This window comes from Haemaphysalis longicornis, unplaced genomic scaffold, assembly GCF_048455015.1.
Source record: "Haemaphysalis longicornis isolate Haplotype H1 unplaced genomic scaffold, Haemaphysalis longicornis Haplotype H1 scaffold_6, whole genome shotgun sequence".
NCBI lineage: Eukaryota > Metazoa > Arthropoda > Arachnida > Ixodida > Ixodidae > Haemaphysalis > Haemaphysalis longicornis.
This window is the reverse complement of record NW_027526407.1, coordinates 64,296,397-64,309,476: the sequence shown is the minus strand read 5'-3', so window position 1 is coordinate 64,309,476 and position 13,080 is coordinate 64,296,397. Positions and strand designations below refer to the sequence as shown.

The window sequence follows — 13,080 nt, the reverse complement described above, 5'->3', positions numbered from 1 at the left end:
GAAAACAGCCCTCTCAAGGCGGCCTGGTGTCTTTCATCGGGTTGCCTAGATAAGTGGCCTCCAAACATGGTGTCGACCAGATGACATGGCTTTTCGTCGGGGATTGTAAACGAAAAAACAGTTATTGGACTGTATCAGTTACTTTGGGGGAGGCCACCTTGCCTAATACACCCACCGAAATGCATGAAGCATCTAGCCGAAATGGAGACAATGTAAGAATAACTTTTTTTTTCACAATTCCTTACAGGACTCTGGTAAAATCAAAGGTTAAACGAACCAGGAAATGAAATACAACTTCGTTTAATTTGAAAGAACTAGGATTCAGCATCTCACTCAGCTCCATTACAGCCACAAAAGATGTTTGTTTAACGAAAAAAAAGCAACAAGTATTTAAAAACTTTCAAATTTTGCGCCACAGTGACGTGTTATGAGCATGAATGACGTCATTCGGGCCAACAATAAAACATAATTTTTACTGCGTTAACTGCACGTTAGCATTCAAGTGATGCGGTCAAATGGAACTAGAGGCCCATTACAGACGTCCAGTCATGTGTCGTCGCGACCGGTCTGTTAGGCGGCCGCCAATCGCACAAACAAGGTTCCGTGACGTCATAGAAAAGTTGCGGGAAATTGGCTAGAGGGTCGCAACTGCTTCAAACGTTTCCTTTAATATCTCCGTTATTTGTTCGAACATTGCTATGATATTGGTATCATTGTTATCGGGACTAAGCAGTCTTTCTAATAAACCCAACTTGTATTTTGTCTTAATGGCTCCTTTAAAGACGATGTTGTACCGAAAAGCAACAGGACATAAATCGCTATGTGCATTACTACAGTGGATGCCAGCATATCAACACGGGGTAATAATACACACACAAAGAAAACGTGGATTTCTGCAATTTCAAAACAAAATGGCGCTCAAACAGAAAAGTGTACAGCCTTTTGCGCAAGTAAAAGGCAAACACAATCGAAAACAAACAAGGCACGAAATGTTTCAAGCTTGAGAAATTGGTTTTCTGCGCCATTAACATGAAAAATGTCGACATACATGTTCCCGAAATCTTTCACTGTCAACCATGGAAGCAATGGTGTCCGGAAGATCATTCCCCATAAAAATAACCCGGGGAACGAAATGAGAATGAAATGAAAAGTGTTGAGGAATAAAATGCACGCGTGTTGCCGAATGTGCCGGAAAAACCAAAGTCGTCTCGACATGCGCACTGGTGTTACTAGTGGTAATGGTGACAGCCCACTATTATGAACATATTTATAAAACAGGCAAAGAGCAATGGACCGGCGTTTTTCCAGAGGCGCTTGTAAATTAATTATCTAGTTTTATTTTTGTTACACTTTAATAACGATCAAAAGTGCATAAAATAAAACGAGCGGCTCTGTTTTGCCCAGACCAACATCGTGGTTAGGTAGTTTTGAAATGGGGACCATAGGGGGGAGGCAAACTCAAGCTGTGGGCGCACAAAAGTTAATTACGCTAATTTTCGAATGTCAGAGCGAGCTTTTCGCAAATTTCTATGCACATATCCTAAAGTTTGAGATGCTTTCGCCCTGATGAAAGACCGGAATAGATTGGGTGATAGATGTACACCAAGATATTTGTACTATGATGGCCGCGAAATCTGTTCATTGTTTAGGACGTAGGAAAAGCTACAATTTGTTTTTTGAGGCTAAGAGACATTTTTTCCTTGGATGTATTAAGGGTCATTTTCCACTTGTTACACCAATTGTAAATAAGGTTAAGATCATTTTGTAAGGTGAGGTGATCATCAGCGCTGTTAATTGTGCGGTAAAGGATGCAGTCATCGGCAAATAGACGGATGAAAAATATGCTAGTGGGCAAGTCATTAATGTAAATAGGAAACAATAGGGGCCCAAGAACGCTGCCCTGCGGGATGCCGGAAGTTACGTAGCAGCAGGAAGATGAAGCATTATTGACAACTGTAAACTGTTTTCGAAGAGTTAGAAAGTTACGCAGCCACGATAAGGTTAGAGAATACAAGCGTAGAGCAGATAATTATGAGATTAAACTGCTATGGGCTACACGGTCAAACGCTTTCGAAAAGTCAAGGAAAATGCAGTCTATTTGTTTGTTGTTATTCATGCCTTAATGCAGGTATGTTCTAAATTCGAATAGCTGTGTGTAGCATGATACGTTTTTTTTTTTTCTGAAGCCATGCTGACTAGGGAAGAAAAAGGGATTTTACTCCAGGTGACAGAAAATATGCGAAACGATAATGTGTTCAAGAAGTTCGCCACATATGCATGCCAGTGATATTGGCCGGTAGTTATCAAAGGAATTTCTGTTGCCGGCCTTAAATATGGGAACTATCTTTCCGATCTGCCAATCTTCGGGAAGTAGACCAGGCGACAATGCTTGACAAAATATATGAAACTTTTTTATTGCGATAGTATGCCCGTTGGCATAAATGCTATGCTACAAGTACAGGTTAACTCCCGTTTCGCGAAGAAACGCAAGGAGGAAGCGGTGGTGGGATCCCCATATCCATCGATGAAGGTCAGCTGGTCTGCCTGTGCCTCGAAGGTGTCGTGTTCTGGCAGCTTCCAATGAAGAGCAGTTCCACAGCAAATGTTCTGTGTCCGCATCTTCGGCAGGAGCCGTGACCAAAGGGGCAGTTCTGTGCGAACGGGGCATGGTACCGCGGCGGCCACTCCCGGGTAACAGCGGGAGAGAGGGCTACACCAACACAGTCTTCGCAGCAAGACCTCTTCTCATCGAGCGAGTCTACTAGGGAGGTCCGTTCCACGCGGTGGAATTAGAGCTCGTGTGGCGCGACGAAGATCTTTTCTTTGGAGAAACTGTCCTGGGGTATCTAGGGTCAGTAAAAGCAATGGTCGTGGAACAAATGCAGTGTGCAAGGCACCATCCGCCGCAATGTGAGCGGGGAGCGTATTTCACCGGACCCACGAGAGCCGCAGAGGGCAGGGCAGTATGTCATGAATGTCCCCAGAGATAGCCGAGTTGTTATTTACTCAACTTGAGCTTCAGCCTGAAGAGCAGGGATCGGTGTTATCGTAGGAAGGCAGGTAATTGCACGCATTTCTGCTCGGTTAATTGCCTCAAGTCGACCCCACTCCGCCTGGTTCAGGTGTCGGAATTATATATGAAACAAAAAAAATTCACAGCATATCCACGGGGTGAATGATGATGAGTGGGCGAAGCTCCTGAGGGGAAATCATCGGTAAAACCGTAACTCTTCAGTGAAAGTTCGCCCACTACATCTGTGTCCGAACGTAACGTCTAGAAAGTCTCGCTTAAACCGCGCGTCGGCACCTTGGGGCTGAGCTCGCCTGATGCGTTTTGCAGACGCCTCACGAGCTCTCACTGCATCGGGGTCTGCCTGCCGATACGCGCGCTTTCTCGCCGCTTCCCGTTCTCTGACGTTTTGGAGATCCTCTTCGCGCCGCAGCCGCGCCGCTCGCGTACGGCAGGGTCCTCGCGCCGTTGCCGTGACGCTTGGGCCTCTCGTTCTCGAACGCTGGGATCTTGGCGGCGTCGTCGCGCAGCCAGACGACACGCTTCGGCCTCCCGCTCTCGTACGGCAGGATCTTGGCGGCGGCGTCGCGCAGCTTCACGGAGCGCTTCTGCCTCGCGGGCTCGCACATCTGCAGCCTTATCCATCGGGCGACTCCGAGCGCGCGCCAACAGCGAACGGATTTTATTACAACGCTCCCCGCCATCTAGTAAACAATCCAAGAACTAAACTAGAGGTAGCCACGCCATCTAGTAAACAATCCAAGCGCATCTTTTCATCATATACAAGTACCGCCATCTAGTAAACAATCCAAGAACTAAACTAGAGGTAGCCACGCCATCTAGTAAACAATCCAAGAACTAAACTAGAGGTGGCTACATACATACGTCGAGGATGGGCAGACCCATGCCCTAAGGATCTTCGCCCCTAAAAAGGCTTGATATACGTGGAGTGCTCTTACGTATATTGGAATTGATGTTGTCGACGCCGGTTGATGTAGATGTCTTGAGATAGTGAACGAGATTAGAGATGCCTTCGACAGTGCTGTCAATGGGTACCAACAGTGATAAAGTTGGCTTGAATTTTTGTTTTTTCTTTCGTCAGAAATGTAGCTTACGCGGCCGTGAATCGAACCCGTCACCTCCTTCGCAGTACAGCAAAATTTACCATCCCTTCTTAAATAACGTTGAGGGAAGCTCGAAAGCTTTCTAACATCAAAGCTGCGTAAAAAGTGAATCAAAAGCATCGCTGGAACTGCGTCCAATCGATCGTCAAGCCTTCAGAGACGCCAATCGCAAAAACAAAAAAACAAACCCATGCGACAATTTTCCGCGCCCTTACTAAACGCACCGACGAACGGCCCTGAAAAATCTTCTGCTCCAAATCGTCTGCTCCGAGTATAGCCACGGCTCATAGCTCCGCCGTGCTTGCATGGCGTCACATCCGGGTGTTCGCTTTTAGCCAATCAGGGCTCGCTCAAAAGGGACACTTTTGAAGGGACACAAAAGGGACAAAACACGGGAATACCGCCCCAGAACCGTTCCTTTTTCGCGACTTTCAAGTAACCGTTTTGCCACAGTGCAAGCCCAGTTTCAAGCACGCGCCGTGCGTCCAGAGATCTTATAAGAGCTTTTCGCTCGACCAACTGGTCTACGGGTAAATGCGTTAGTTTTTTGGACAAGCCGCCATCGGTCCACTAAGAAAGCTTTCCCTTAACAATTAGCCCTTGAGCAATGCACTGCGGCAACCATGCACCAACACTTTCTATCTTCATAGCCATTAATGAAAGCCCAACTTCAAAGTGTTGTCACGTTTGCGATTATACGCACACTCATCGTTTGTCCTTCGGACCAAGCACAGCAAAACTTACCACACGTCTATATGTCGATGTAGCTGCTGACGCTGCCCTCCAAGATATCTGCATTGTGCCCTTAGGACAAAGACAAGGTAGGTGCAACTATGCTAGGAAGGCCCTCTGCGACAGAAACACTCCGTCACAATGAGAATATCTAGTCACCCTGCTGGGGTATTCAGCCAAAACCTTCCAATGTGCGGGAGAAGTATTAGCACAGCAGTGGACCCAAATACGTCTATATTACTTATATGCAGTGCGCGTGGTTAGTTCGCGTTTAATAAGTGCAGGATTTTAGCAAATACCCGGCAGAAAAATGTTCGAAAAAAAGCTTCTCAATTGTTTCACATGCGAAGAAGCTCAAAGATGGCTTAAATATTTAGTTCACTAGCACAGCCACTCTTTACGTCATCGCATGCGCTGCTTTTCTATGCCTCTATAGGAAGGTATAGAACTTCGCAGAAACTGCAATATTCTCGCCGGCAAGTAAGTACCTTGTGGAGCACGATAAAGCACATTCACTACGTCATTAAAATTGGATTACCGGCGTAAAATTGGTCTTCCTTTCTTTATTTGGTTCTTTCTTTCTCTCGCTTTTTTTTTGTTTCTTTTTTCTTTTTACTCTTGTATAGTGCTTAGGCGAAGCCAGAGCTGATGCACTTTATGTAGAAAACCACGAAATCTTGAGCCTCCGTTCGCTCCGCGGAATTATCCTCAGTGGTATCACCAGCGCACTCCGGGGATCCAGCAAAAGTCTTGGGCAAAATATCGTGGTACAGGCTTCAGGGTGACGCTCTAGTTTGGAATGGATTTCCAAAAAATATCACAAGTGCTAGAGCGTTTCAAACCTAGGAGGCCTTCAACGTGAACTTTATCTGACACCTGACTTTTATTTGCTTACGTGCTGTTTGGCCTGAGCCCCTATGGACACACTCACAAATATATATATATATTTTAACAAAGATAGTGAGTGACCGTAAAACCGCCAGTCTTTGCAAACGGATGTGTGTTCAGATAAGACAGTGGCCGACCTTCCGAGTGGCATCAATACACCAGAGAGTGTACATGTCGCAAGCAGACACAGAGCGGTTGCTTCAGCGACAGTGCTTCTGCGCGAGATCTGTGCGCGGGCTCCACAACTCGTGTGGGCTCAGAGACGACCAGATCTCGCGCTACCTGTCACAAGCCGTACCAATGAACACACACACACAAATATATATATATATATATATATATATATATATATATATATATATATATATATATATATATATATATATATATATATATATATATATATATATCATCACCAGCCTGTCTACGCCCACTGCAGGGCAAAGGCCTCTCCCATTATTCTCCAATTACCTCGGTCCTGTGCCAACTGTGACCAATTTATCCCCGCAAACTTCTTGATCTCATCTGCCCATCTAACTTTCTGCCGCCCCCTGCAGCGCTTGCCTTCTCTAGGGATCCACTCTGTTACCCTTAATGACCAGCGGTTATCTTGCCTTCGCATTACATGCCCTGCCCAAGTCCATTTCTTCTTCTTAATTTCTACTAATATGTCTTTAACACCAGTTTGCTCCCTGACCCACTCCGCTCTCTTCTTGTCCCTTAATGTTACAATGTTACACCTATCATTTTCCGCTCCATTGCCCGCTGAGTCGTTCTCAATTTAAGTTGAACCCTCTTAGTTCAACTATTATATATATATATATATATATATATATATATATATATATATATATATATATATATATATATATATATATATATATATATATATATAGCGAGCGAACCAGAATAGGAAATGAGGGGCTCGTAGAAATAAGAACGAAATAAGGGTTGGCAGTCAAACAAACCTCGTAAAGCAAAGGGGAGAATGTGGTAGGTCATTGAAACAGATAAAAAATTTGGAAAGACAGAAAGAAAGTGGAGAAAAAATGCCCGCCGGGAGGTATCCGAACCCAAGGCTTCCAAAATACGCGTCTGGTGCGATAACCACTACGTTATTGGCTGGGCTATTTTCCCCTCCACTTTCTGGGGTATTTATGGGTACCCCTTCTGTGGAATATTTACCTAGACCTTGTAGCCATTGAAGACGACCGAAACTAGGGTAGGCCCGTCATCAGCGTCAGGTTCAATTTTCTCCAAGGGGCAGCCGTCAGGACAACTGAAGGGGCATAGTTACTTGGAAAACTGCGCGCGCAAATATCTACATTTAAAAAGCAGGAAAACCAAAATTTTTACTCGCAGTCGAAAAATTATTCGTACTTTACAAAACTCTAGAGTGAACAAAAAAGCGAACCCTCAGATGCTTAAGGCCTTCTATGCCAGCGTGAGAAGGTTGAGGTGATGACACATATGTAACTCTTGTACGACCCCGCCAACAGGCTGCAGCCCATGAAAATAGTACACCCACAGCTCTGACGCAACTACACTGCTGATGCAACGACATCTGGCCGCTTCAACCCATTGCACAGCTGTACTGCCGCAGAAACTGTGAAAGACAATGTGCTTACATTGGTTGCGTTTAGATCCCAAAACGTTCTCAAACCTTGGTTTCGCGTCGCAAGTAGCAGTGACCATAACTGACTAGCATGAATAACTGGGCACCGGCATGGCCACCTCCGGCGGAGAAGCGTTGAACAACAGCACAGTCCCAACACATATTCTGCAAATGTGTCGCTTTGCTTTGTCGTTTTGCAGCGCCATTTAACCGCCCACTTCCGCCGACGCATTCCCGGTACAGAGGCCCTTTCACCTTTCCATAACCACGTGATTCCATGAAACGAAACAAAGGGTACGAAGATACTTTAACTGCCATCCACAAAGGCCTCCAGACAACCCCTGGCAACAATACGTGTCTGCATAGCCACATCAGAATAATGACGGGCGACAGGTTATATTGGCTGCTTTCCGGGAAAAAATGTTGACACGGCAAATACAAGCTTGAACAGACCGATTTGGTGCGTTGTTTCGTTATAGAGAAATTATGACGTGGCTTTTTTATGATCATAACTTTCAATCAACGCTAGTCCTGAACGCACTTAAAGAAATGGCTAAGACTACAAGAACAGTACAAGGAAGGAAGGCTTGCAGAATTGCCGGTTCGACTTCTTGTGCGAAGGCAACGCCTGCAGTCCAAAATAACATCAAACCTGTCTCAGTGAAGACTTGAAAGATAAAAGTCTTTTGTATGTGTGCAAGGAGGTGGAACTGCCCAAACTAGCTACCTCAATCAACAGGAGAAAAGGAGACTGCTTGAACTTGTTCTTTACTGCGAAGACGCATAAATAGGCTATCCATTTCCAGGCTATACTGAGTGAGCGAAATACTTGGCAGAACGATGTCGGTAGCTTATTGCAGAGGCATTTGAAGCATCTAGACGTGAACGACCCCTTCGAAACAAAAAGCATGGAGACCGTTACCAACTCTTTACAGGTTTACTTTTTTCTTGTTACTTTCTTTTTTCAAAAAATGCCATTCTCCATGCTTGTTCTACTGACGTAGACCTTTTTTTATTCCGTTTCTCCCGCATCAATATTTCAGGTTGTTCGAAAGTGTATCGAAGGTCATAGAGAAGTGGCATTTCACAATTCAGCCGGCCTATAGCTGTTGACATGCTTTTTGACATGTTTAAGCGTTGCTTGAGTTCTAGTTCAACTACTTTTGTACAGTCTGACGAAGCCCTTTATCTGCAGAAACAGGGCTATGTAAAGGCCAATATGCTGCTTTGTGATGCCATGTTTTGCCACCCCAATTTGACTCAGCGGTGAACGAAGGGCTCGACAGTGACCCGCGTTCTATGTTTTTCGATGCGTGTACGATTTTCTGGTACTTTAAAAAAAGCCATTTCAACATATTACGACGCCATCGCCGATGTCCGACGCATAGTTCATTGTCATGACTGGGGTTCAACCTTCCCCTGTGAGCTAACAAAAGGTAAAATAAACCAGTTTTAAGACATTGTTACATCCGTCTATGATAGCCACGTGTGCTGGAAGCATAACCCAAGGCCCCAAAAAGAAGTGTTGCAATATGATCCAGCTCATCAAAAAAAGGGAAAAACGATAAAGCTTGCGCAATACCCACTCAGCGTATGGAGTGGGCATTAAAAAAATCTTCACAACACCAAGTTCAAGAGAGCTTATAGCGCAGACAGTAAGGATACAGCAAGCTGGATTCCCGCAATTAGTCGTGTCGTCAGCAGCCCAGGCAGTATTACGGAAGATTAGAAATGTAAACGCCAACAGTAACGACAAAACAGAGTGCAAAAAAAATTACACTATCTTCCCCAGGGGAACCCTGAGTAGTATGCGAAGCAGCCATGGGGTCGACTCAAGTTCCCATTAGTTTTCAGTTCGTCGTTTCCGTTGACGTTCAGCTTCGCGTGCCTTCGTTGTATCAGTAGCTTCTTGATGTAGTTTGATGAGTGAAGGACATAAGGCGCGTTCGTAGCACATGCTCCCGTCTCAGTTTGTAGCGCAGTGGGAAGAGCGCCACGTACCTCCTGTTGTGGCCAGAGAGTCGTGGGATCGAAACCGGGCGCCGCCTAACTATTTCTTTTTATAGTGGACTGCGCCGACGTCAGCCCATACACTGACGGGGCTGAAGAGGCGCGCATGCGCAGTAGAGTGCGGACGGCGGACAACGAGGGAGGGAGGGACACAGCCCCGAGCATGAGATGCTTCGCATCTAAAATGAAAAGCGTGAAGTTGTGACATAAGCTCACAAGACGCCCCATGACCTTAAGAGGGTTATAAAACGATGCGAAGTAGAGGTGGCGTGGTCTTCGACGAAGCTACGGCCCGCCTCACACCACTGATAACAAGCGGAGGTGGCGGCGAGAGCGAAAAAAGAGCGACAAACAGGCTGAAGGAACGCGGACCAATCCGACTTCTCTTTGGCAAAGACGTCTTCACTCGTGCTGTGCTTAACAAGTGACGCAGGCGGCAGAATGGAATACGTGTATTGTTAAACCCCAGGCCTGCTTGACCCGTAATGGCGTCATTAATTGTCGAGGCATGGGGTGAACTCGCGCCATAATTGTTTTGCGCTTTTGGTTGTTATTGTCGTTGTTCGAATCGACTGGGCGTTTTTGATGCATAGCATTATTTGCCGATACTAGAGTACAACTTAAGAACTAAAATAATGATGATGATGATGGTGATGATGGTGATTGCTATTGGTTTCCCCTTTGTCGCAGGGTGATGATAAGTCATCTTACCAAAAAGGACTAATATATCTATGTTTTATACTCTTGGTTTAATACTAGTGCTGATTAGGGCAGGCACAAAATACTTTTTTTTTTATTTTACACGTGGTAAGTGTCCTAGGAAATATTCCCCTCTCTGCTTTTCCTCCACCAGCATTCTAATCTTCTTTTCGTCGCCTCGACAGCCTTGAAGTTAACTTCCTCCGACTTCAAGTAAGGGAAGCCGAATATTTCCCTCATGTAGATTTGGATGGATACCCTAGCATTCTAACACTATGTGCCGCATAGCTTCTGTTTCTTTTCCGCAGACGACGTGCTATACCCCATCATTTTGTAAATACTTCCCCACAAAGCTCTTAGTTCGCAAGCAACCTGCTCTAGCCTCAAAAAACAAAACACTGCCCTGGGAAATTTTCTTGCAAATTTTCTTAGAAAAATCTTAGAAATTTTCCTTTTTGATGTCCAATTTGTCACCCCTGTACATAACGACGTTTTAGCTTCCATGTCCAACGCAAGTTGCCGCTGTGCCTCATCACCGCAGCCGGATGTTACTCCGCGCGGCGGAAGTAGCGCGTTAATGGGAATATTTTGAACATGGCACCAGCCGTTTCTGTGATTTTTTGTACTTAATATGCTCATAAATTACTGCAGCGACGACAAACAAAGTACGTGAAAAAAGGCAGAGGACATCACGCATTCATTGCAATCTCCTTTCAAAAACGCGCGCGCCCGTTGACATCCGGGTCCGTCGATTGGGCGGAGTGATGCCGTACGTGAACTACTATTGCCGTTCTTAGCTTGTACCTGAGTATAGTACCCCCCCCCCCCCCCCTCCCGCTTCAACCGCGCAACGTCCCTGCCATTGTACAAAAATACACAATGGGCAGAAGTAACCGAGTTAATCGTTATAATATTGTTAATGAACGTAATCGGTAGCACGAAATTTTAAGAAACCGGTAAATACAAAGAAAATATTTTTAAAAAATACAAAGGTGAGCTCACGAAATCACAAATATGTATCTTAAACACCTACACGAAAACACGAACACGAAAATAAAAATGCTGGGAAAAGAACGATGGAAACACTAATTGTTAAAGCGAAACAACCGTTTAACGCCGTGGATCTGCACAAAATGCACAATTAGCGAAGTCAAGGCCGTTGTACGCGGTAATAGGTCATATGTACAGGTGCACCAAAAAGTAAATGGAGCACGGGTTGGAGATTCGGAGGGGATTTCTCCGCCATATGCCTAACCAGCAACCTCGGGATGTAAGCGACTTTTCAAGACAGTCATTCCAAAGTAAAATCGATCCTCACATATTCTATTTATGCTGGAAACCGCATAAAATAGAAATTATTCTATATTCACGAAGCCATGCTCTGTTTACTTTTTGGGACACCTGTACAGTGATTGACAAATGAAACGCGAACACAAAAATATGAACAAGAACACAGAAATATCGCGCTTTCTTTCAACGCAGGTCAAAATTACGCATGGCTTAGTTACAAAAACAAACAAAGTTGAGAACTGTGGCTTTCCAAATATACAGATATCGCGACGTTGATATTATTTTCGTGTTTGCATTTCATTTGTCCATGACTGTAACTCACCGGCGAGAAGAAACAAGGGAAAACTGAAATAATAAGCGTGTTTGGCCACTCATAGCCAAATCTGGCTTTAAAGGAGCCATGAAGACAAAATACAAGTTGGCTTTATTAGAAAGATTTCTTAGTCCCGATAACAATGATACCAATATCATCGCAATCTTCGGAAAAATAACGGAGATATTAAAGAAAACGTGTGAGGCAGTCGCGACCCCCTAGCCAATTTCCCACAACTTTTCTATGACGTCACAGATCCTTGTTTGTGCGATTGGCGGCCGTCTAACTGACCTGTCGCGACGACACATGACTGGACATCTGCAATGGGGCCTCTAGTTCCATTTGACCGCATCACTAGAATGCTAACGTGCAGTTAACGCACGGAAAATTATGTTGAATTGTTGGCCCGTATGACGTCATTCTTTCTCATAACACGTCACTGTGGCGCAAACTTTGAAAGTTTTTAAATAGTTCTTGCTTTTTTTTTTCGTTAAAAAAACATCTTTTGTGGCTGTAATGGAGCTGAGTGAGATACTGAATCCTAGTTCTTTCAAATTAAACGAAGTAGTATTTTCTCTTCATGGCTCATTTAAGAAGTTCGCAGTGATCACAGACGGTGTAAGAATGCTACGCATTAGTGTACAATTCTCTGAATTTCCGCACATTTTTTTTTTCTTTTGGTGCTTTATGTGAGCTGTAGTTCATTTAGACCGCCCAGAAATATCTAATCTGCTCAGATTTCACACGTGGATGTTTTCCCACTTTTCGCGCTCATCACAAAAACGTAAGTCGAGGCGGGGAATCAAACCCATGACCTCCTTTCTGCGGATCGATGTTGTTCTTGCGGCTGCTCGGTCTTACGTTGTTGTTATTGTTATTCTTGTCACAAGTCTTCTAAAGTTCAGAAGCAGCTTTCTATATATGTGTTCGTACTATGGTGCCAACAGCAGTACCATATATTTTCATAACTCAAATGTCTATTCTTGGCATTTTCATAGTCGTGCGTTGTTTGTATACAAAACACAGGCAGTATAAATTAAACGACAGAACTCGGCGCAGCAGAAAAGTTTAGTTTTCGATATCTAAGCTTGGTTCCAGCACAGGCAAGTTTTTCAGTGACTGGTTTCTGTAGTGTTCCCATATTAGTCATAATGTAACCAGGGGCTTATAACTAAAACCTGCAAGAGCGGACGCTTGGGCTAGTTGGTAATATATCATGGTGGTGAGAAGCACGGACTAGCTGCGGGGACAAAAGAAGAAAACGAAAACAAAGAAACGAAAACGAAAGCGCTTTGTGTCGTTTCGTTTTGGCCCATGGCAGTCAACTGCTGCGGCAACACGGAGTACACGGGCCTTGGTGTCATTTCTCTGTGACTCCGGCCTGAACAAAATCCTGTGA

At 44.7% G+C, this 13,080-nt stretch overlaps 1 protein-coding gene across 11 annotated transcripts in view; it reads right to left on the bottom strand.

The window, feature by feature from the left end:
* The window catches only part of LOC144142835 (ras guanyl-releasing protein 3-like), a 108,766-nt gene that overhangs the window by 37,702 nt on the left and 57,984 nt on the right, over positions 1-13,080 (bottom strand). For 3 of the 11 annotated variants that reach the window (XM_077674616.1, XM_077674621.1, XM_077674615.1), the window contains exon 2: positions 6,940-7,059. The exons of the other annotated variants lie outside the window; for them this stretch is intronic. The gene's annotated coding sequence lies outside the window, so the exon portion shown is untranslated. The remainder of the gene's footprint in view (positions 1-6,939; positions 7,060-13,080) is intronic. 11 annotated transcript variants of the gene reach the window in all.